The sequence below is a fragment of the Schistocerca americana genome, chromosome 6, assembly GCF_021461395.2.
Source record: "Schistocerca americana isolate TAMUIC-IGC-003095 chromosome 6, iqSchAmer2.1, whole genome shotgun sequence".
NCBI lineage: Eukaryota > Metazoa > Arthropoda > Insecta > Orthoptera > Acrididae > Schistocerca > Schistocerca americana.
The window spans coordinates 352,479,046-352,500,064 of NC_060124.1; positions in this window are offsets into that span (position 1 = coordinate 352,479,046).

The window sequence follows — 21,019 nt, forward strand, 5'->3', positions numbered from 1 at the left end:
CCTTGTGCGTAGAGCGATATTCAGTTTGAATTTTCGCGTATAAAGCAGCCTCTCGCGGACCAGTGGCATTTAGGCCTCTATGTGGATCAGCTCATAGAGGTAGCAGAATATGTGCGAATAAATATTAAAGAATTTGGAAAAGCGGTATTTTGCGCAACTGAATTGCTATCATTATTTAATGCAATCATCAATTGATATTAAAAAATCATACTTTTAAGAAGTGTATTTTCTTTTCAAGTGTACATTTTAAGACTATTACCAAAAGCTACGGCTTGCGGATATTTGTTCATGTTAACTGTGTGTCGTTTTTTACATCAGTGATTGAAATTCGAAAACTTCTCTCACATCTTTCACTGTGCAGTCCATAACTTGTTTCTACTTTGTGGTTTCAATTTGTACCCTGTGTGTTTTCTAGAGTCTGAGATGACTCAACACATCGTGTGATGTCTGGGTTAAGCTTAAGCTAATCGCCTAATGTCAGATTATATACTGAATTTCAGTTCGTTTATTTGTAATTAAAGTCTTGTGTGTTGCGAATTTTAAAGTCTGAAACTGTAGATTGAGTTTATGGGCTTCACTTATCATCTATGGGATTCAAAATTTAGATGTCAAAAAAACCATTACATTTTGAAAACGGATAATTTGAAGTATTTTTCAGAGTCAAATAGTTCTGTGCTTATTCAAATATTATCTTTATCACGAACGTTTTGTTAGAAAAAGTCGCCAAACGAAATAAAAGTGTAAAATTTCCGCCTTTCGTATGCTCAGCACAGTTGCACTGCCATATCCATGCCTCCTGCCACTTCAGATCTCTTTGGGGTATTTTTATTCACACATCTGCACTTCAAGTTTTTTACATGGTTTCGAATGTAGCGGCGTGGACTGCAAACCGCTATATATTCACTCAAGGATAGCAGGATATCTACGAGGCCATCAGCGTGCCTGAATGTGTTGATAATTTTACTGTGTGAAACTTGTAAACTGAGTTTATGGGCTTCACTTATAATTTATGGGACTCTACACTTAGATGTGCAAAAAGAGAACCTCAGGGAATGGGTAACGTCGCGTGTGTGGCGACGACGAGCGAAGAGAATGTTCTCAGACGATGAACAGCTCATTCTGTGCAGAAGAGTCAGCTAGTGCACGAAGTGGGGAACGGCGGAATGCGACGACGGCTATGATGACAGTTGAATCCGACGACGACTGGAGTGAACTTGCAGGGTCGCCAATGTCCGGCCGGCCAGCCACGGAGAGGCCTGATGTCACATCGACCAGAAAAGTGCTGTTGCATGCGGTGTACGTGGAGTAGGCCGGCAAGTCGTAAGCCAGCCTGGAAAGCGCGGTGCGCTGGGAGAGCAGTACTCCAGTTGCCGCGATTGGTTTTTCGTAACTGGGGGACCGCCTGCGTCACAGTCAAGCAAATGACGCAACAGAAAAGACAGATCACGATGCCTTGTCACGAACAGTATAGTTTTCGGTATACATATGAGATAAATTCTAGAGTAAAATTCCGCCAGTGATTGTCGTACTGCGCAAAAACATGCGCGAAGGGATTGCTAATTATGAGAGACAATTCTTTCCTTCTTTTTCCTCTTTGTTTCCTACTGCTTCACTTACTCTGCTCAGATATCTTTGATGGTGTAGATTATTTGTTATTTTGTTCGACAGTATGAAATGGAACTTTTTTTTTTTGCTTTAATGAAATTTGCTACATACATTTTTGTAATTAAATATGCAAAAGTGTCAGTGTATGTTTTATTTTCTTTGTAATACTTTTTCGAAGTGCGCTGTGTTGAACCAAATTTGCGCGTTGTATGAACTGTAATGCGAGAGCGATATCGACAGTTGGCAGTCGAACGGTGACGTGGAGTGGACGTGCAGCGTCGTGGCGTACGCGTATATGTTGTGTAATCGTGCTAGACAGAATCACATGAAAATTTATGGCCACGTTCTTATTTTTCGGTCACCGTGTAAACTAAATTTCTACATGGACGTTACGAAACAAAATGTCAAACCGTGAATAGCGTAAGCTTCTCTGAGTACTATAAACAGTACTGGCAATGCTCACACTAATGGATTGGGACTGTCATGGTTAGAAGCATGTTTTGCACGTAACTGAGTTACACGAACTAATGTACTTGGAACTTTTTATCTTGTGTGTTACTTAATGACCTGCCGCGCTCGTTAAGACGTTACTGTCTGGGTGGTGAAGTTTACACTGTTTCTAGCATTTGATACAGTTTTTTGCCAGAACTCTGATTTCGCGATCGTGATTACCAAAGAAGCGGGTGGACTGTATCTTGCCGAGTGGCGAGTAAAAGTGCACTGTACATTATTTTCAAATTTTGTGCGGGAACTTAGAAGCAATGTGTGAGTATGGGACGTTGTAAACGCGCACTTATGAAACTGGAAGCACGAAACAGCGATTACAATCGACCAGCCTCTGACGAAAGGAATGCAACGGCAGATAATGTCATATCCAGGACAATCATTTACTAAGCAAGAGGATGTATGAGCTGCAATTTCGTAACTGATGGAGATGCTTCAGTTACAGCGCCAGTACCGACGAGCCACCATCAGTGTCACAATGCACACAGCACGCAAAGATAAACTTCAATGCCAAACGCTCTTCCTCTCATCTCTTAAAGTTTCTCCTATAGATTAACTTTCATAATCTTTTTCTTTTGTAAGAAATTTTTCTTGATATTTCCTTTCTGTAAAATTATATACAATTTGGGTCCATTTTGTTTGCAGTCAGTGTTGACATTGTTGTGTCCACCCTTAATAATAGCCGTTACTATTACTTTCTCCGTCTTATCCGTTTATTTTGCTTCAGTTATTTTTGTATTCTTTTGGTGGGGTGTCTTTTTATAAATGTGAAAACTGTTTTTAGCAGCCACATTTACGTGTTATGTGGTGATGTATACCCGCCCGCTTAGGTTGTCGTGTCCTCCATTAAATACTGAGTGCCAACTAGTCACGCCAGGTGGATCCTCTGCTACTGGAGCAAGGCGTGCTATAGGTGGAAAGTTAGTACTTCACATCTGCCAACTATGTAAACTGCGTTTACATTCAATAAGATGTCATATTACGGCGTACTCCTGCCCAGGTAAGAGTTAATTTAGCTCTAGATATAACTGAAAAAAATTATAAATATTTCATTGAATACGAGGGGAAATCAAAAAGTAAAGGGGCATTTGCAATTTATGGTCGTAGGGCTTAGTAACACTGCTAGTATCCATGGCTGAAGCATTGTCGTCTGCAAAAATTCCAAACAACGTGTCACTCTCATTCCCAAGTTAGTCGATATATTGCAGCAGTCGGTAAGACACGGCAACTCCATTTTAGATCTGCACCAAGGAGTAAATGAGGGCAGTGATTCGCTTTTTGTTTGCGGAAGGTGTTAAACCTGCGGAAATTATTCGTCGAAAATAGGCACAGTATGGTCACAGCTGTTCATCGTGAAGCAACATCTACGAATGGATAGAGCGCTTCAAACAGGGATGAACTTCTCTATGTAACGAGGAAAAATCGGCCAGGCCATCGACTTCAAACACTGAGGACAATTTGGGAGTCCTTGAGGGTATGGTGGCGGAAATAGACGAATGACAGTGGACAAAATCACCAATAATTTACATATCAGTCATAGTTAAGCGTATTCCATCTTAAAAATCGGGTTAAATTTACGGGAAGTATGTGCAAAGTGGGTACAGAAAGAACTGTCAGCGCGGCATAAAGCGCTGAAGATTGACATCTCTCGTAAATATTTGGTCGTTTATAGTAGCCAAGGAGAGATTTTTACTGCAGATCGTTAGTGTAGACGAAACGTGGGTGCATCATCACGAACTGGAAAGCAAGACTGCGTGCATGGTTTGGAAACACACGTCGTCAGCAGAAGATCAGAAATTTAAAAGTCAGTCATCAGCTGATAAGATAATGCTGACACTGTTCTGGGATATCGAAGATGTGGTGGCCATTAATTTCATCCCAAAAGACGAAACTGTAAATCGTGAGGACTATCATGATGCGTTGGGAACTAAACTGAAACCAGCAATCAGAACGAATCGTTACGGAAAACTGCAAAAATGCGCCATCCTGCACGAAGATATCGGTCGGCCACATTCTGCCAAATGGACGGCCGAAACGATAAACGAACTGGCATTCGAATTGCTGGAACATCAGCCACACTGTCCAGACCTGGCTCCAAGCGATTTCCATATGTTTGCACCATTGAAGGGAGTGCTTAGGGGAAGAAGATTTGCAACGGATCCAGAAGTCATTGATGAGGTTGCAAAATTGATTACAGATGCAACCAAGGACCTTTTTTCCGGGCGGAACCAAGAACTTGTGAAACGTTGGACAAAGTGCATTTAACTGCAGACAGATAATGTAGAATTATAATTTACGATTCAGTTTTCTATCATTAGAACAAATTATCTTTTTCTCGAAAGTTCCCCTCGTGTTAGCAGTTTATTTAAAGGAGTTTTCGTGTTTTAAGTTCTTGTGGCGGTTCTTGCCAAACTCTGCCGTGGTCACTTTTGTTAAGTTTGGAAGTATAAAGGATTCTTTTTGTTGGGCTGTGAAGATTACGTTAGCCAGTACACGCTGACCGACCCCTCTCTAGGACGACAACGCGACAGCAGGGCCCTCTAGGCTAAAAGGTCATAAGCGCAGCTCCGAGTGGTCTCTGCCGAGTTCGCCGAGTCCTACAGAAGCGTCATGGCCAGCGACCTGGATAGAAGCATCCACTGTATTACTTCATCTGTATTGGAATCGTTATAACGAAGGACATTGACTATATTTCATGTCGCCCTTTGCTGGCGACACATCTATGTATCTCACAAAGTTAAGTATTATCATTTATCTTACTGCAATAAAAACTCATTAACACGATTTTCTTGAATTGTTGCCTAGCGATCAGAGAAGCAGGTTTCTTAGACACCCTATCTTTGACGACTGGGCACGATACAACTCGTTTGACTTCAAATAATCCAAGTTCGCGGTCAAAATTACGTAAAGTAGATCTCAGAGAACCGTTTTCTTCACATGTGACTTGGTTCGTGATACAACCATGTAATACAGCATGTTATGGCTAAATCTTGTTGCACAAATGAATCAATTGCTTCACATATGCAGCACAGACAAGACTTTAAATTGGCAATCAATATTCCTAAACGTTTCCATGACACCGAAATGTGATCACGAATTACAGAGTCACGGAAACAGTTAAAAACAAATGTATAAACTAACGGGACAATCACGGGAATGTGGTCTTCAATGGGGAGAAACTAACATGCAACTTAAGAACCTTAGACTCTCAGTAATGATGAAATATAGAAAAGGCAGCAGAGACAGAAACAAGGTATAACTAAAAATAACGAAAAACACGATACATGGAACAGGCATCTAGAATTGAGCATAATAGCTCAAGCAGACGGAGTGATACCACAAATAGACCGTAAAATCAATCGCGCCACTTTCGTGAGTAACAGTCATACATTCGTAATTTCAAAATTATGTACATGATTACTGCTAGTTTCACTATCAGCAATTTAATCTGTGCTCTTAGGTTCTTGCCTAACCAGACTCACGGAAATTGCAACATGTTCGGAATAAACAGCAGCCTCTGCTTCAGTTACTAAGATAACTATTTAATAAAATTTAATAACAGGCCGCATACATTTTTCGCATTGTGAAGAACTGATGTCATAATTGACGCCGTGACACAAAGCCGAGAATGTGCCTCGCGATCTAGACTTGACCATATGTGTGCATGGATGCTCTGAAAGTCGGGCGGCTTATGCCGTGACCTAAGAAACCACCAACATTTTCTGCTGCCATATACAACGTGGAAATCTAACTGAAGCCTCGAGAAAGTCTTCAGATTGCTATAACAGTCGATCACAGATGACCTGAAGTACCCACGTGCTTCCATTTGGTACAGTAGGGCAAACCATATCTAACCTTTCGCAACCGACTTGGCAAGTCAGTTCTCTTGTTACTTACTGAATAGGGTCCAAGCGTTTCATATAGTGAACTATTGTAAGGACACTTTTCCTATAACCACAGTAAAAGTAATATAGCTCCAATTGAAAACAAAAGGGAAAAATACATCAGCAAAGTCGTAATTCGGCAGTTATAAATATTAAAAATTACTTTGGCACATCAGAAAATGTGTCATATTATCCACTATAGCTAGTTGCATTGCTTTGAATAGCTTTTTTAATGCGACTTGTAACATGCTTTCCCGAGAAGTATGAACGCTAAATGTGTTTCCATATTTCTTTCAGACCTGTTACCTGTCAACTGGCATGGGGAGAATATATTATCAGTAAGAGATATACCTGCTCTAAACCCACTCTGTTCTGAATCTATTCTGTTTCTCAAAATCCGTCCATGCAATCTCCTTATCGAGCTGATTATACTGATGCATCTATAAGTATTATAATCCTTCCTCTTACCCATGTTTTTATAAATGGAACTTATTACAGAAACATTAAAATCCTCTACTAGTTCGTCATCAGTCCTCATCAGTTTGTTAAAGAAGCATGTCAGTATTTCTCGTAAAATATTGGGACCATATTTCTCTAACTCAAAAACCATGTCTCCCTATCCAGTGGATTTATAATGTTTCTCCCACTTCGTAACATTTTGTACTTCATTCTGCGTCGCTCGGTCTACATTCATAGCCGATCGAGCGGCATGGATGTGGGTGATGTCCTTAGGTTAGTTAGGTTTAAGTAGTTCTAAGTTCTACGGGACTGATGACCTCAGATGTTAATTCCCATACTGCTCAGAGCCATTTGAACCATTTCTGCATTCATATTATGTGCATCATAAAACTGATGTACTGTCCATACTCATTTCCGTTCTCGCTGAGTAGCTTTTTGTAATGCATCTCTCACTCTTGCACACTGATTATTGGGACATCATCCTTTCTCTACTCTTTTTGCTCCAACGAATTTTGTAGTTTTCGGATGAAAACAGTATTTATTTCCATGGTAGAAAAAGAGTTTTCAGTTTAAGAATTCCTGTTTACTTGTTGTTTGTGCCATCTGGATATTTGGAAATTTGTGGTAAGGACTATGGGACCAAACTGATGAGGTCATCGGTCCCTAAGCTTACACACTGCTTAATCTAGTCTAAACTAACTTACGCTGAGGACAACACACACCCAACCTTGCCCGAGGGAGGACTCGAACCTCCGACGAGGGCAGCAGCGCGAACCGTGACAAGGCGCCCGAGACCATATGGCTACCCCGAGCGGCATCTGGATTATTAGTTTTCCATTAGTATTGGCCCAGAAAATTTTGTAAGAGTTGTTGCTGGAGGTTACTGAGAAGAAAGCTATTTTCATTTTACGTTAGTACCAGAAGTCACCCTTCTACTTCTAATGATATCGTACTAGTTCCACTGTGATCGGATACTGTCAGTATCAATAGTCTTGCACCTAAACTGAAGAAATAACAAGCAGTAACGAATCAGAGTGAGGTATAAGAGGGGAAGATGGAGACCTACAAAGTGAAGTAGCGACCAGGCAGTATCAGCACAGCACCTAGAAAAGAAAAGACCGCCGTAAAATCATGCAACTAGAACTGAGAAGTAAGTTTCGTGCTGCAATAAATTTAGGAGAGTGCTGGTTTATTTACGATAGAGAATAAGTAACTACAGAGATATTTATGTTTAATTAAGGAAAGAGGTGTTTCCAACTTGCTCTTCTCATGAAAGTTTACTGAGCAAAGCAGAGTGCTGGTTAATGCATTCATGCCTAGACGTTTTCAGAACCAGAATTCCATCCGGCCATCTAGATTTAGTATTCATGCAATTGTGAAGCGATCGTGTAAGAGAAATGCTGGAGCTGCACGTAAGGCTAATATAATGAAGACAAGGAAATATTTTTTCTCTAGAACGTCCATTCAAGGCCAGAGAGAAACTGCGTTTGTCTACTGTGCGAATAATTTGAATAATTCTATGTCTGCCGTAGTGTAGGTCCTTATGAAGTAGATGGTGTTATGAAAAGTGGAAATAAATGTACATAATTTTTCTGATTTCGCCTGTAGGTATCACCTTTAGACAGAAAATGTGACCCAAGAATTTTCATGACATCTCGAGCAAGGACATTAATAGTAATGATCTTCCAGGGATATCTCACATCTGTAGTTGATGTTCCACCTTCTTAACAGCTGCTTTATACATGGCGACTAAACTAACAGTAATATAATTATTTAAATTGCTTGTTTACTGCCAACGTGTGCTTCCAACGCTCTAAAATTATTACGTTTAAGTATTTATGAGAGCTATGTTCGTCTCGAGGGGACGTGTTTTTAAAAGCGACTTTTAGGTAATGATAATGTTAAGTGTAGCAGTCGGAGTGATTTGGCCTCTGGTTCAGCTTACGTTTGTGCGGATCGTTTTGAATAATATAGTCCTCTTTAAGCGAGAAAAAGAAAACACACACACACACACACACACACACACACACACACACGCACACACACATACTCTAGAGTAGAAAACAGAGGAGCACTAATTTCAGTTGGTTGACGACAGAAACAGTACTTGGATTCCAATTTCTGCAGAATGTTTCCTACATGAACTAGAACAACGAACGCAACAGAGCAACTATTCCACATAGGTGGCGTTTTATAAATGTGTTCTGCATAATTCGAGTATCATACCATTACAGGTATGTTGCCCTGTACAACAATTTCGGGGATTAGAAGGTCCGTTACCATCTGCCTGCTTTGAACAATGGCATCCTATTACGCGCAAGGACCAACGTTTACCTTAGTTAAAAAGAAAATCACTGATATCCTTTAATAATAGGCCGATTATGTTCTTGAAGATGGCGATTACAAGACAGACCATTATGTTAATAAAGAAACGTACAAAACACGCAAATTTTTTCAATCAGCTAATAAAATGTAGTTCACGGAACAATGGCGTAAATGAGGGGATTGAGGGCGAGGATAAACGTAAGACATGTTTAACAAAATTAAGATCATTCTGCAGAATCCTAACATCAAAATATGGGACACGCGAATTGATCTAGAATCACACGGAAAGACAAAGTATAGAAAATGTAAAATCGGAATCGAGTGATTCGTTTGATGTCATTATCTCGAACAAAGACAGTGGTACGAAACACCCACACAACTACCATCAGGACAATAAGGTAATCGAGAAATGACACACATGTATTTGTCTGGAATAAACCGAACATAAAAGTTAAAAAATCGCAGTAATTTTTATCGCTTGACCTACATACCTGAAGCTCAACCGCGACCAGAACAAAGAGAAGCACTGTCTCAATTTTCGTTGTGCATGAAATGCATGCGTCGATCCCAGAAACGTAGCCCTTCAAATGAAAGTAACTGAACACAAAATTTAATACAATTAATTGCAATACATTTCCCTTGCAGAAAAAACAACAGAAAATCCAGCACTATAGTGCGTCCCCGCTTGCTTCAAGACACAACCACAAATACATCGAGCATGCAATAGAAAAGCATTTACGCCGCTACTAAAAGTCAAGAAGTCGGATCCCACCTTACGTTCGACCTGTGTAGCTGAAAGCAAAAGAGCGGTGCCAAATACAGGTACAAAGAAGAACAACATAATCGAGAAATAACAAAAACAAAGTGCTCCGGACTGAAACAAACGGTAATGTACAAAAGTCACTCAAGTGGAATCACAGCATATGTGGGACGTACGTAGCAGAAACGAAGAAAGCAAAGCCTTCACGCCACCACAAAAGAACCACGTAATGGAAAAATTGCACATACGAATTCCTCTAGAATAAACGGAACAAGAAAATTAAAAAAAATGATAATTGGAATCGAATGTTTTGCTTGACCTATTGCTCTAACGGCGACAGTGATACCAAAAACCCCACACGCAACTATAAAAACTCAGGATCAAAATTTTAACAATACCAATTGAGCTGAAACGTAGAAATCGATAAAAAGAAGTCTGGACCACAGAACTACGTGTAAGCCCTTTGCTGTACATGCAACCATCAGTGAAGAACATTTTTCCCAACCAAGGGTAGGCCTGACAGGGACCATGGCTGTAGGAGTCAACATTTCCTCTGTTCAAGAAACATTCCACCACGAAAATCACTTCCCTGTCACTCGGGAATTGTTCCCCACTCAGTGGTTTATCAAACCTTGGTGTTAGTCTCTGTGTGCAATGCCAGGGAAGTACGGTGGGTAAAGCAAATTTTGATACCCCAAAGAAGCAGCAAGCATGACTATGTCCTGTTGCAGCACTGGTTTTGGGCGGTAAGGGGTGGGGGGGGTGGGGGTGGGGGGTTGAGTGTAGTTCAGCGAGCGAGCGGTTATTTATAAACTACTTTTATCGACAATATTATGTTATATCATAAATCCTCAAATGACATCAACAAAATGTCGTTCACAATTTAATATTAGAACACAGAATATTCAGCCCACCAACAATTCTCTCTTGAAATGAGGACAGCGAAATAATGATAATAGAAATAACTTATTCTAAGCAGATTCAAATATTAGTATACAGCAATTTTACTCAGCCCAAGAGACAAACAAGGGGGCACCAATTATTACAGTAGCCAGTAGTAGTTTTAAAAGCGGACGGGCAGAAAATTACTGTGTAACTAAAGTCAGCAATGGCCACGTACACGGGATACACTTCAGCATCGATCTTCACCAACAAGCGAACCGTTGCTATAGACAACATAAACGATCTGCCTATTACAATGACAAGGCAAACAGCACAACACAGGAAACTTGTGGCTAAATACAGTCATGGAATCACGACCTCTACATGAGTACAGTAATCATAATACAATAAAAGCAACTGTATGATGCAAAAAGGCCCCATAGAAATTGTGGATTAAGCTTGTATTGGTTCCAGAGTGTCTGAAAAAACCACTCCAGGCACTAGCTGACTTCGTCACTTTTGATGACCGCTTCCCCGCGAAGCGGGGAGCGAGCAGAACGATCGATGACGTCAAATCGCGAACCGACGCTGTGGTATCACAAATGGTAGTCTCTCCTCAGCGGTGTGTAGTAACAGCTGCAGACATCGGACACACAGTGGAGTCGGGTGCATTGACAACCGATTTCATACTGGAAGGAAATACACTCATTTTCAGAAGAAAGCAGATCTGATTGTACGACCAGAGAGAGGACGTCCACAATCACAGGAAATGGGCGTTAGTATGTTCTGAAAATATGATTATCATTTCAATTACCTCGGTTCAACATGTGTCCTGTTCAATTTTGGTAAACGTTTTTGGAATACAGTGATCAATGGATTATTATATTTTAACTAAAGTTCAGTCTTGATCACAACTCTTATGTCTCAATAACATGGGTGACCGGTTTCGTTTATATGTATATAACCATCTTCAGACCCATGGCTCCCTTGGAGGATGGTAGCAGCTGAAGAGAGCTCCGCCTACCATCCTCCAAGGGAGCCATGGGTCTGAAGATGGTTATATAAATATAAACGAAACCGGTCACCTATGTTATTGAGACATAAGTGTTATGATCAAAACTGAACTTTAGTTAAAATATAATGTGTTCTGTTGCCTAGTAGGCACAGGGTCCGCCATGGTCCCTGATATCATCGACGCGCACAGGCGCGACTGACGTCCTGTGCTATTGTCAACCATGCTGCATTCACCTAGTTACAAAGTTCATCTGTACTGGTTGGCGATTAGTCACAGTACCACACCAGTCGTTTCACCGTATCACACACATTTTCAATTACGGTAGCTCTGGTGATCCTGTGGGCCGGGGCAAAAGGCTGACATCCTCTGATGTTCGAACAGGAACATGGGGTCGTGCCTTGTATTGGTGAGAAATGGCGCCTGTGTTTTCGTGCAGAAAGGATATGGCTCCGGGTCGCAAGATGTTGTTCACGTAGGTCTCACTGGTCACAATGCACTGGATACGTACCAAACGTGATTTGTAGATGTACCCAACAGCACCTTGAACTGGCGCTGTATGTCCCTGTGCGAATGGAGTCACTGTGATGCCACTCCTTAAGGCTAAGCAAATTGTGGCCGTGATTTTCAAACAGTGAGAACCTGGATTCGTTCGGAAACACTATGTGATGCCATTTCTGTCCCTAGTAAAGTCATTTAATACACAATGACGTCTGCATGTTTCTGCACATTCTTCAAAGGTAGCCCAAGAAGTGGACGACGCGCTCGTAACCGATATTGCAATAAACTGTGATGAACTGTCACCCCTGAGAGTGTACGATGTGCCACACTGGTCTACACTTGCGCCAGAACTAAGAAAGCCTCAGATCTGTCCAGCAAAGGCGGGGAGGGAGCGGGGGTGCACATGACCCATCTCTTGGCGTTCTACGGTGTTCCGTGAACCATTCTGCACAATCCGTTGCACTGCCGAAACACTTCGTCCAATACGAGCAGCAATGTCTCTCTTGGATACACCACACTCTCTCATGACATCAATGTGCCCTCTCTGAAAGTCACTGATTTGACGGGACGGTTCGCGTGCACGTCTGAGATGCATGCTGCACGCCTGCTCAAGTTTCACTGATCAATTACGTTCGGTTTATAGCGACAACGAGTGCCTCAGGCACATTTTATCGGAAGGTGGTGCTGCAACACCATATCGATTTTGACTTTGAACCCGTGGTCCTAAGTGGTTCAAATGCTAATCATTTATGCGGAACATATAAATACAAATGTCCTGTGAATATGAACGTCCTGTCTCTAGTCGTTAAAGGATTTCTGTTTTTCTGTACATTAGTGAATATCTCTGCAAGTCGATTTATGCAGTGTAAGGAAAGGTCCAAGTATTCTACTGAAACGGAGAGAATTGTTTGGAGGGTTTAATAGACTTTGTGGGAGGTTCGATAAGATCCTCATAAATTCCATGAATGTACGAGAATGTCTATGTCTACATTTGACTAGATTTAGGAAAAGATCGATCCATGCTTGAGAGTACCATACAGCAAGGTTAGGTTAGGTTAGGTTAGGTTAGGTTAGGTATATTCAACTACGTCGTCAAAGAAAAAAAACTTAAAGTTTACCTTGGCGCCAGTAATACAGAAAGCAACAATTTTTCTTCTTCGGAAAAATGATCTGAAACGGAAAACATAAGCACACAGTTTATACCATTGGATTTAACATCACTAGCAGCAAGAAATGTGTGGGAGTTGTTTGTGAACTATTTTTGTCAGACAGGATGACTGTACAAAAGTATTTACTTATCTTCAGTACTAAGCATCATTTCCATTTCCCTCCATATCTTCCCTACAATCCACCTATTTTCTAACGGAGAATGGCTACACTGCCAAATTTCTGGCACGTTTAGGACCGCCGTGATAATTTATTCAAGTGACACAGCAGGCCGCTCGCTGTACGCTCGAGAAACACAATGTCGTCTGTGTTGCGCGCGCACGTTCCCCTGGACGCAGCTACTGTGAAATGCACTGGCGTCCCTAAACGCTTACCGTAGGAAACTTGCGTATCGTCAGATTGGTTTGTGTTGCACGGTGCAGAGGAAGGAGGCTTCTACGCGGCGCGCCATACTCCACTCAAGCCATAGCCCAACGGATGTGTGTTACTAAAACACAACAGTTCGCGCTGTGCACTATTCTTCAGTAACTATACTCTCCACGGTTCTGCTTCTATCTTTTCTAGATAATCACAAAAGAATTCATCCACTCTTCCAGTAGGTCTTGTCCACAGATAGCTTGACCACACATGCAATGACTATTGCGACTATGCAGACACGTTTCACGGCTCCGTGACGTTCTAGTTCCAGTTAATCGTTTTACTCGTCGCTTGCCGGTCTTCAACGAACTGCACTGGCCCTGCTCTGATGCCAGACTCTGACAGGCCCATCCTGGACTTACCTAACGGTGGTGGCGACCTCAGTCAACGCGCGCATGCCTCGCCTTCAGCTTCACAACACAGGATTGTCAGCTGCTTTATGTTTCAGCAGCAGGCACGAGGCTTCCCTCCTGTTGATGTTGTCGGTTCTATTTGGGTATCAGCCTTGCGTCCACTCTGTCCCATCGTACAAGAAGCCTCGGAGCGCTGCTGCTGCAGACCGCACACCACCAGACATGGCCCTTTGATGTGAGAACAATTAACGGGAACAACAGTGACGCAAAACTTTAATTCCATTGCACTCACTACAGAATAAGGTGCAACGTTGTCATAAATCAAAAGCATCCCCTTGGACTGCTTCCTGTGACACTCCGTCTCGACAGTCTCTAGAAATGTCTTCAGGAGATGTCATACATGTTATATCCTAGCCAGTAATGCCACCCGAGCCCGCTGCCAAAAGGTTGGCAGCATCAAAGTCCGGACGCCGTCCGCATAAGCAGCGCCAGCGAGACAGGAAATCGCCGCAAGTCTGCGCGCGCCACCGCTGGCTTCTGGTTTCTTAAGCGCTGGAGTCGCGAGCGCTAGGACAGTTCTGTATTCGCCGCTCAGTTGTATACTCGCCACCGAATTGTCTACTTGCTAGTCAGTTGTGCGTTCATCGCAGCAGAGTTGTTGTTTGTCGTCAGCCGACGCTGACCTAGCCGCTCCGACTCGAACTAGACAGACTTCTGTAGACACGGAGTTCACTACTGTGTCTCTGTATCTTCGTTAATAAAGATAAGTACCGACTTTTATTTAATCAGAGTGTTTGGGTTTTCATCTTTCTGTTCACTGTTCCAGCGGACCGGTCGGCCCGCTATTAAAAGTGTGGCGGTGACTTCGTAAGCCGTTTCTACAGCGAATTGTTTGTCCCTACGAACGCCGCCACAAAAATACATATGCTCTTATTGCGGGTTTGCCCATTAAGAACGTAGTATGTTTAGACAGCACCACGGCAGTCACTAAAGGCTCTCAGCTTCACCTTTTCATACGATAGTTGCATGTTTGCCATTTATGATGGTGGTGGCTCCTGAATCAGGCAGCTGTCTTCGACATCTCGAGCCGCATGGCTGCCCCTGGAGAGGGCTTCGAACAGCAAGGGCTGGCACGAACCGCGGTGTGAGGCGGAAGTGGTGCCAACGAGGCAGTGGTGTGGCCACGAATTTGGAAAACTGGGCTCCTGTTGGGGCAGGAGCGTCTTGTGGCTGGCTGGTGTAAGTTGAATGCAAGCTACACGTCGGACACTGACGGGCTTCCGCTATCTGTTTCTGGCAGCCTATGTCCTACAAAGCAAGCGTATCAACGACCAGCTGGATCTTGAAGTTGTTACTGTTCCATTATTATGGTTTTCGTGAGCAGTTCTAGACTCTGTTTTACGTTGTTTGCTGCTTAGACGAACTACTTCCTGAACTCGGCTGCAGCGAGTTTAATACAATATGATTTTTGTGTTTTACATGAGTGCCTGCGGCCGTTAATTTGTGCTCAATTATTGTGTTTCTTGGCACAAAGCATTCTACCAAAATTTATCATAAGTAGCTTTGAAGTGGTATTTGTACTTAGGCTGTACCAGGAAGTTGGATTTGTTTCCAGACACTCCCCAAAAAAGAAATAGGAGCAGATAGTGTTATCTTAGATTAAGCTTAAGGCTAAATCGAATGAGCAGTGAAATTTTCCAGTCAGCTCGTGAGCTTAAGTTACTGTTCCTTCCTATTTGAGTTGGCAGAGAGAAGGGGCATTGGTTGTAGTATTACAATGAGCTGTCCTTAATAACTTCGAATTTCGAGAAATTCTATTTGGAGCTTCCTAAATGGCTAACTATGTAAGACGCCTTAAGTAATCAGAGTGTTTAAGTTCTCTGCATGCTTGTTACATTGTGAGCCCATGAATGTCAGTGCACTGCCACATTAATTATAAGCTGGATCGGAAGTTGGTTTTCTTGCTCTCTGCGATTTCTTCTGCTATAACAGCCATTAATTTGCAGCCCTGAATTTTCCAACCTACTTCCCTTACTAGTAATGGCTTCATGTAATTTCTCCCAATCTGTAATAATAGTCAAAATGGTTCAAACGGCTCTGAGCACTATGGGACTTAACTGCTGAGGTCATCAGTCCCCTAGAACTCAGAACTACTTAAACCTAACTAACCTAACGACATTACACACATCCATGCCCGAGGCAGGATTCGAACCTGCGACCGTAGCGGTCACGCGGTTCCAGACTGTAGCGCCTAGAACCGCTCGGCCACCCCGGCCGGCTAATAATAGTCATGGCACTATCTGAGAAACGATTAAAGTGGCTTTTTAAGTTCACGATGACCTGCCATGTTATTAAACGGGCTATGAGTTTTGCATAAAGAATTAGATGTAATCCAAAGTTGTTTTCTTTCCTTTAATTTTACTAATACCTAAGGAAACTTTACGCACCTGGCATTCAGAAGTACCAAGCAAATCCCCTGTTAGAATTGGCCTTTCGTCGGTCGAGCCTGGTTTCTTTGACTACCACGCAGCTCTCGCTTGGCGTTTCTTTCTAGTTATATTTTGGTTTGTGCGTTGTTTGTGAAAAATAATTTTAGTTTTGGTTTGTTACAGATTTATGTCATCCCATGTCTGAAACGAGCAGTTACTAGCTTGCTTTGATCGACGGCTCCGACCCCGAGGCGTCGTCGTGTGTCCTGGCGTCAAAGTTATTGCTGCTCCGTACTGAGCTTGATATAATTTCCCAAAGTGATTTAAGGAATGGATTATTGCATTATCCTCAGATTTTGTTGTTTCATGTTTGAATAATTCTTTTACCAAATCATTGAATTCCAAACTTTTATGAATTAATATTTTAATTAGTTTATATTTCTACCTAGGCTTTATTTCCAAGTTTTTGTCTTAGATTTTTTTAATTTGTCAAATCTGTTGACTTCACTGTTTTGAAATAAAATGCTGTTCTTGAAATTAAAAATGCTCATATCTGGCTGAATTAGTGTAAAGTAAGGGAACAGGAGACCAACCGCCTTGCCTCAGTGTTAACACCGGCTCCCGTCAGATCACCGAAGTTGAGCGCTGTCGGGCTGGGCTAGCACTTGGATGTGTGACCGCCCGATCTGCCGAGCGCTGTAGGCAAGCAGGGTGCACTCAGCCTTTGTGAGGCCAACTGAGGAGCTACTTGACTGAGCAGTAGTGGCTGCAGTCTCGGAAACTGACATAGGCCGGGAGAGAGGTGTGCTGACCACATGGCCCTCCATATCAGCATCCAGTGACACCTATGGGCTGAGGATGACAAGACGGCCGGTTGGTGCCATTAAGCCTTCATGGCCTGTTCAGAAAAAGTAAAGTTTTTTAGTTTTTTAAAGAAATAGGAAATCAAAGGAGGTGTTTTGGTAATAATTCCTTATGTTGTTTTGACAGCCTCAGTAAGATAATTGATACAGTATTTCTCTTCATTAAAAAAATTTCTTTTCGTACTTCATTGTATAATTTTAGTGAATATACACACAGCTATGATTGTTGTTACTGAACAATGAATGATGTTGTTATTGGTTTCCACTTGCGACAACGAACCCACTCCACAGCCGAATTTGCTGAACCATAGTGTCACCTGTTAAAAGAACGCACTAAAATCTCAATTCCAAATATGTATACAGTTACATTTCTTAATTTACTTTGTAGTCATAGTTCTGCACTTAAAATTCGACCATGCTTATTAAGCGGCTAAAGAAGTCATCTGGTTTGGCTAAACATGAACGAAACAATTTCCGGCCGGAGTGGCCAAGCGGATCTAGGCACTACAGTCTGGAACCGCGCGACCGCTACGGTCACAGGTACGAATCCTGCCTCGGGCATGGATGTGTGTGATGTCCTTAGCTTAGTTAGGTTTAAGTAGTTCTAAGTTCTAGGGGGCTGATGACCTCAGAAGTTAAGTCCCATAGTGCTCAGAGCCATTTTTTGAACGAATCAATTGTGCTGCCTCGGTTCGGAGAGCGTTCTGAATGGGTGTGAGCAGTAGTGGACGCAGTGGACGGTGAATGTTGTCAGGTTCAGAAGATCGTGCAAGATGTTGTAAACTGACCCATGACTGGCTTTCACTTTCCCCAAGATCGCCTTGAATTTGATACGCCGGACTTCGAGCAAAAGAATCTCTGCTTCTCTTGAGAATTCAACTTCCCTGTCATTCGCTGTCCACCCTAAAGTGTTTGCACCACCTAACCACGATGGGATATGATGATGCACTGTATATGTACACATTCATCAATGGAGAGGAAAATGTAATGCTAGCCATCTCTGTGGTTTTACACAGGGTAATTCCGCTGCTCCTTTCTCTGGCTTTTATGCAAACTGCAACACCTAAGGTACCATATGTAAGATTTTTCTATTCTTGTACGGTTTCCCTGGAGATCACGGTTTTCGAGTTAATATATTATCGTGTTTGAGTGTGTCTGTTTTAAGTTTTTCTTGAATAATTCGAAATCTGCGGCCTCCAGCAAAAACACTTCCCAGTACTAAATTTAACTACTTTAAATTTCCTACATGTAGGTCCTGCTCATTTTCTGTAGGATTAATAGTTTGCGGAATGCGAGAGAACATGAAAAACTAGCAAATGGAATTTGAAGGCGTTGCAGGTTGCCTAAAATCCAGAGGTAGGACAACTGAATCACCCTTAAGTAACCACAGGTGCCTCCGCGCTCGGGTCAAATGGTAATAACTTCGATGAGGTCAGTCTTTGTTATATGGGTTCATGACTTGGAGCATGGTCATACTTCTACGACCAGCGTGCTATGCAAGGAGGGTTCCTAGTCTGACACAAAGAAAATTGATCTCAAACGACTGGATCGCGACAACGTTACAAACCATTACCAAAGAGAAACGAACCTGAAGGTGTTTCTTATGGCGACGGAGTGGATGTTATTGTGGAAAAATAGTGATTAACGGGCAACCTCTGCAGCAACAGTGGTATTAAGCTTACCCATCAAGCGTAGCACTATCTGGATTGACGTTAACTCCTTAGCTGCTTTTGACTCCGAAATGCTGGCTGTTAGCATGTAGTTTTAATCATTAACAGAAACGAAGCTGGCTATAGAAATCTTTCATCAACCTAGGTTCTAAAGGGAAGGGGAGGCGCAGCTGGTACCTTAAATCTGAAACAGAAGTAAGGAATGAAATGGTTGAAGCATCTATTTCCCAACGAACACCGAACTCCCAAGAAGCTAAATACCCGTGAGAATATGCCATCGCCGGCCGTTGTGGCCGAGCGGTTCTAGGCGCTTCAGTCTGGAACCGCGCTACTGCTACGGTCGCAGGTTCGAATACTACCTCGGACATGGATGTGTGTGATGTCCTTAGGTTAGTTTGGTTGAAGTAGTTGTAAGTCGAGGCGACTGACGACTTCAGATGTTAAGTCCCATAGTGCTTATAAAGCCAGTTCGGCCGAGTGCTACAAGAGTGATACGGATTCCGATTGGTGGAACACTGTCACATGTTGTCTGGCGAAGTATTCCTGTTTATTTGGAAAGTTTGTTATTGTTTCTGTCCACTGGCGATGTTTCTCTCCGCGCTCCTGGAAGGAGGTTGGCAACCCATCTTGCATGTCAGTTGTGCAGGCCCTATAACAATAAGGGGCCGCTACGACAGGAGGATATACCACAAAGATAGGCTGAGCGCTGATACTGGTGGTGTGTTCATAGAAAATAATAAAGGGTAATATTTAGTGATAATAGCATGGATTCAGCTTCCAAAATAATTTGAGTGTTGATAAATATTATATGTGGATGAAACCCGATCATCAGAATCTCTAAAAGGAACCCTGCCTCAGCACAAATAGCGGCGAACAGTTGAAGGGAAACACTGAAATATTTCGAGAAAATTTTATGGTCACTTTATAATCTTAGGTGTAGATCTCTGAGACTCGACAGACTAGGACGGATTGTAGGGACAGAGAATCATGCGAAAATGTGCTTGGTGCCTTATCTAAAAATCACATTGTGGAGTTAATCAGAAAGTCGACTCTTGAAAGTAACGTCTTAGACCTGCTGCTTATAGACTGATCGAAGCCTTTCGACTCGTTAAGTACAGACCAGGAAATCAATGGTCATAAGAATACATGGAAAGGTAGAAAGATTTTTCTTTTTAGCAAGAACGACAAGAAACATAATTCGTATTACCTGAAGGGTCAATATTAAAATTTAATCTCCAACACTGATGATGTTGACCGTCAATGAACACAGTTCGAGCATTATACGAGGGGCATTCAATAAGTAATGCGACACGTTTTTTGTGAATGCAGGTCGATTTTACTCAGGATTCCAATGCACTACACTATTCTCCATTATTTGGATACAAAACTCTGTCTTTCAATATAATCTCCATTCAATACGACGGACTTACGCATCTTTACTGGGAGGGCTTGTGTAGCCGCATGGTACACCACAGCCAAAGTCTTGTTGCTTTATTAACCTCTCATCATCTACATGCTGCTTCCTGCAGAGTGCATCTTCCATTGGGATGAACAGTTGGAAGTCGGAAGGTGAGAGATTCGGGCTGAAGGATGGATGAGAAAGAACAGTGCAATGACATTTTGTAAGCTCCTCTCTGGTGCACAGACTTGTGCCGGACCTTACGTTGTCATGATGAGGGAGAAGGTCCTTCGCATTTTTGTGGTGACGAACACGCTGAAGTCGTTTCTTTACTTTCCTGAGGGAAACCCATTACAGTTCTGAGTTGATCGTTGTACCGTAGTGGAAGACATTAAACGGAACAACCCCTTCAGACTCCCAGAAAACCGTCACCATATCTTTATCTGCAGAGAGTGCCGTTTTTTAGTTTTATTCGGAGGAGAGGTGGTGGGGTGCCACTCCATGGATGGCCGTTTTCCGGCTCGATGTAGCGAACCCATGTTTCATTGCCAGCTTCGTAAGGCTGAAACAGTTCCGTAAGGATGGTCCCTCGTTGTTCTTTATGGTCTCTTATTAAGCGGCGAGAAAACCAGCGGGCATATACTGAGTATCCCAGCTGATGGCCGAGCTTCTCAGGACTGCCATCAGAGACGTCCAGTTGTGCAGCGAGGTGCTTGATACGTCTTCACCTCGAATAAGAGCGAGCGCACGTTCCAGCATTGCAGGAGTCACAGCTGTGTCCTGCCGGCC